At 37.6% G+C, this 5,000-nt stretch overlaps 1 non-coding gene across 1 annotated transcript in view; it reads right to left on the bottom strand.

Annotated features, from left to right (window-relative positions):
• The window catches only part of LOC143176491 (small subunit ribosomal RNA), a 1,921-nt gene extending 1,670 nt beyond the window's left edge, over positions 1 to 251 (bottom strand). Inside the window, exon 1 of the ribosomal RNA XR_013001031.1 lies at positions 1 to 251. This exon is cut by the window's left edge and continues 1,670 nt beyond it. This is a non-coding gene — a ribosomal RNA (small subunit ribosomal RNA).
• Between the last annotated feature and the right edge of the window lie 4,749 nt (positions 252 to 5,000).

Here is a 5,000-nt window from a genome sequence, read left to right as displayed (position 1 = left end):
GAACGTAAACGCCCGCCACCGATTGGTTTTGATCTAATAAAAGCGTTCCTACCATCTCTGGTCGGAACTCTGTTTTGCATGTATTAGCTCTAGAATTACCACAGTTATCCAAGTAAATGTGGGTACGATCTAAGGAACCATAACTGATTTAATGAGCCATTCGCGGTTTCACCTTAATACGGCATGTACTGAGACATGCATGGCTTAATCTTTGAGACAAGCATATGACTACTGGCAGGATCAACCAGGGAGCTTCGAGTAAATTTTCATCATACGAAGCAAAAATATGTATGTATATATATATCTTAGTCGCCGACTCTCTCCCCTTAAGAGTCGGATCGACGATACTTTTTCTCGTCTTTAAGACAGTTCTCTTTCTCCTCTCTCTTCTCTCTACTCTCTTCTCTCTTCTCTCTTCTCTTTCGAGTTGGTAAATTTCGCTCCACTATTAGATTACCAACTCCGCACGAATTACCACATGGGTATATCCGCGCATATACATCAGGAGGACCTCCAAAAATTTCAAACTCTCCCGTGTATCTCTCCGAGATCTTTTTAGAAGAAAAAGAATCTCGGATGTCACATCGACTTTCAGGTTTGTAAGCACGTATGCTCGAGCGCTCTCCATCGTGTAAGCACGGACATAACGCACGAAGTCCGAAGACCGCGTACGTTAACATGCTGGACATATCGAGAAAGCGCGAACCATGCTAGGCGTACCCATGTCGAGGCCCTCGCGTTAAAGATCATACTCTTCTTTTCGTTCTCTCTTCTTTGCCCAGAAATAATATATATTTCTTATAATATATACCTCTTAGTTTATGTATTTCTCTCTTAGGACACCTCAATTTTATATGTATATATTATATTTCATTCGAACAATTTTTGTTCGTCGCCCCTTTTTGTGTGTAGTATTTCGTTTGGTCTTTGCCATTAAATTTTTGTATACGAAAAATATATTTTCGCTCGGATAGAAAACCCCTTTTGGGTTTCTGAGAGTTGATGTGAGAGTCGTACAAGTATAACGAATATACGTTGTATCCAACCCAACATTCTGGGCTTACCACATAAGGGCCATTCGGTCTGAGACACCGACCCGTGGTCATGCTGTGTAGAGAAAAATTCGCAACGGAACGCGGTACAGAACAGTCGAGGAATGGACCTCGAGGAGCTGAACGACTGCTTCTCGACCGAGATCGTAGAATAGCCGCTCGCCCGCCGCTGCGCCGACCGGTCCGCTCGAACCGACGTGCTCTCTTATAGTAACCAAACGGGCGGCCGCGACGACCGCGGCGCCGGCCGCTCAGCACGGGCGCTTATGGTGGTAAACTGCCGCGCGTACAGACCAACCGGCGGGCTGCTGGTACTTAGCCGCTGAAACTATGGTCGATTCGAACATATATTAACATACGATTTTTATTCGATAAATCGTTATTGTACATATTAAACGTTAGTTTCCACCGAAAGAAAATTTTTTAGAATTTTTTTTTCCAAAAATTGCAAGAGTAAACTTTTTTAATATTCGATTTAAAATTTTTAAATGCTTAATCCTTACATTAAACTACTGGGAGAACTCAGAAATCATAATGAAAAAAATTACAAAAATTTATTTTTCTCAGAAACTCCGAAAAACAGAGTGGTCGAATCCGTGCAAGCCGGAATTTTTCTAAGTCCCCACGGTCAAGAGTAAACTTTTTTAATAAGCGTTTTAAAATTATTTCAATGTTTAATCCATGCGTAAACATGAAGTTTATTAACGTTTTTAACATTAAAAAAAATTACAAAAATTTATTTTTCAAAAAAAATGGAAAAAAACCGATTCGTCGGAGCGAGGTGTCCTGCCCGTGCGGTAATTCCAGCAGGCGAATCGGACTTCCCGAAATTTTTCTAAGTCCCACGGTCGACACCAACTTTTTTAATAAGCGTTTTAAAATTATTTCAATGTTTAATCCATGCGTAAACATGAAGTTATTAACGTTTTAACATTAAAAAAAATTACAAAAATTTATTTTTCGGAAAAAAAGGAAAAAACCGATTCGGCGGAGCGAGGTGTCCAGCCCGTGCGGTAATTCCAGCAGGCGAATCGGACTTCCGAAATTTTTCTAAGTCCCACGGTCGACACCAACTTTTTTAATAAGCGTTTTTAAAATTATTTCAATGTTTAATCCATGCGTAAACATGAAGTTTATTAACGTTTTTAACATTAAAAAAAATTACAAAAATTTATTTTTCGGAAAAAAATGGAAAAAAACCGATTCGTCGGAGCGAGGTGTCCTGCCCGTGCGGTAATTCCAGCAGGCGAATCGGACTTCCCGAAATTTTTCTAAGTCCCACGGTCGACACCAACTTTTTTAATAAGCGTTTTAAATTATTTCAATGTTTAATCCATGCGTAAACATGAAGTTTATTAACGTTTTTAACATTAAAAAAATTACAAAAATTTATTTTTCGGAAAAAAGGAAAAAACCGATTCGGCGGAGCGAGGTGTCCAGCCCGTGCGTAATTCCAGCAGGCGAATCGGACTTCCGAAATTTTTCTAAGTCCCACGGTCGACACCAACTTTTTTAATAAGTGTTTTAAAATTATTTCAATGTTTAATCCATGCGTAAACATGAAGTTTATTAACGTTTTTTAACATTAAAAAAAATTACAAAAATTTATTTTTCGGAAAAAATGGAAAAAAACCGATTCGTCGGAGCGAGGTGTCCTGCCCGTGCGGTAATTCCAGCAGGCGGAATCGGACTTCCCGAAATTTTTCTAAGTCCCACGGTCGACACCAACTTTTTTAATAAGCGTTTTAAAATTATTTCAATGTTTAATCCATGCGTAAACATGAAGTTTATTAACGTTTTTAACATTAAAAAAAATTACAAAAATTTATTTTTCGGAAAAAAAAGGAAAAAACCGATTCGGCGGAGCGAGGTGTCCAGCCCGTGCGGTAATTCCAGCAGGCGAATCGGACTTCCCGAAATTTTTCTAAGTCCCACGGTCGACACCAACTTTTTAATAAGTGTTTTAAAATTATTTCAATGTTTAATCATGCGTAAACATGAAGTTTATTAACGTTTTTAACATTAAAAAAATTACAAAATTTATTTTTCGGAAAAAATGGAAAAAACCGATTCGTCGGAGCGAGGTGTCCTGCCCGTGCGGTAATTCCAGCAGGCGAATCGGACTTCCCGAAATTTTTCTAAGTCCCACGGTCGACACCAACTTTTTTAATAAGCGTTTTAAAATTATTTCAATGTTTAATCCATGCGTAAACATGAGTTTATTAACGTTTTTAACATTAAAAAAAATTACAAAAATTTATTTTTCGGAAAAAAAGGAAAAAACCGATTCGGCGGAGCGAGGTGTCCAGCCCGTGCGGTAATTCCAGCAGGCGAATCGGACTTCCCGAAATTTTTCTAAGTCCCACGGTCGACACCAACTTTTTTAATAAGTGTTTTAAAATTATTTCAATGTTTAATCCATGCGTAAACATGAAGTTTATTAACGTTTTTAACATTAAAAAAAATTACAAAAATTTATTTTTCGGAAAAAATGGAAAAAACCGATTCGTCGGAGCGAGGTGTCCTGCCCGTGCGGTAATTCCAGCAGGCGAATCGGACTTCCCGAAATTTTTCTAAGTCCCACGGTCGACACCAACTTTTTTAATAAGCGTTTTAAAATTATTTCAATGTTTAATCCATGCGTAAACATGATGTTTATTAACGTTTTCAACGTTAAAAAAAATTACAAAAATTTATTTTTCAAGAAAAATGGAAAATACCGATTCGGCGGAGCGAGGTGTCCAGCCCGTGCGGTAATTCCAGCAGGCGAATCGGACTTCCCGAAATTTTTCTAAGTCCCACGGTCGACACCAACTTTTTTAATAAGTGTTTTAAAATTATTTCAATGTTTAATCCATGCGTAAACATGACGTTTATTAACGTTTTTGACATTAAAAAAAATTACAAAAATTTATTTTTCAAAAAAAATGGAAAAAACCGATTCGTCGGAGCGAGGTGTCCAGCCCGTGCGGTAATTCCAGCAGGCGAATCGGACTTCCCGAAATTTTTCTAAGTCCCACGGTCGACACCAACTTTTTTAATAAGCGTTTTAAAATTATTTCAATGTTTAATCCATGCGTAAACATGATGTTTATTAACGTTTTCAACGTTAAAAAAAATTACAAAAATTTATTTTTCAAAAAAAATGGAAAAAACCGATTCGTCGGAGCGAGGTGTCCTGCCCGTGCGGTAATTCCAGCAGGCGAATCGGACTTCCCGAAATTTTTCTAAGTCCCACGGTCGACACCAACTTTTTTAATAAGTGTTTTAAAATTATTTCAATGTTTAATCCATGCGTAAACATGACGTTTATTAACGTTTTTGACATTAAAAAAAATTACAAAAATTTATTTTTCAAAAAAAATGGAAAAAACCGATTCGTCGGAGCGAGGTGTCCAGCCCGTGCGGTAATGCCAGCAGGCGATCCGGGGTACTCGAAATTTTTCTAAGTCCCGACGGTCAAGAGTAAACTTTTTCATCGCATATTTCAAAATTTTTTCAATGTTTAATCTACGCATAAAAACGCAGTTTATCGCAGTTTTTAACGTTGAGAAAATTGACAAAAATTTTTTTTTCACTGAAAATGGAAAAAATGTATCGGTCGATGCGGGCTATCCAGGCCGTGCGGTAATTCCAGCAGGCGATCCGGGGTACTCGAAATTTTTCTAAGTCCCGACGGTCAAGAGTAAACTTTTTCATCACATATTTCAAAATTTTTTTAATGTTTAATCCACGCATAAAAACGCAGTTTATTAACGTTTTTAACGTTGAGAAAATTGACAAAAATTTTTTTTTCACTGAAAATGGAAAAAATGTATCGGTCGATGCGGGCTGTCCAGGCCGTGCGGTAATTCCAGCAGGCGATCCGAGGTACTCGAAATTTTTCTAAGTCCGAACGGTCAAGAGTAAACTTTTTCATCACATATTTCAAAATTTTTTTAATGTTTA

The sequence above is a fragment of the Nomia melanderi genome, unplaced genomic scaffold (assembly GCF_051020985.1).
Source record: "Nomia melanderi isolate GNS246 unplaced genomic scaffold, iyNomMela1 scaffold0581, whole genome shotgun sequence".
Taxonomy (NCBI): Eukaryota; Metazoa; Arthropoda; class Insecta; order Hymenoptera; family Halictidae; genus Nomia; species Nomia melanderi.
This window is presented reverse-complemented; position numbering and strand designations above follow the sequence as displayed.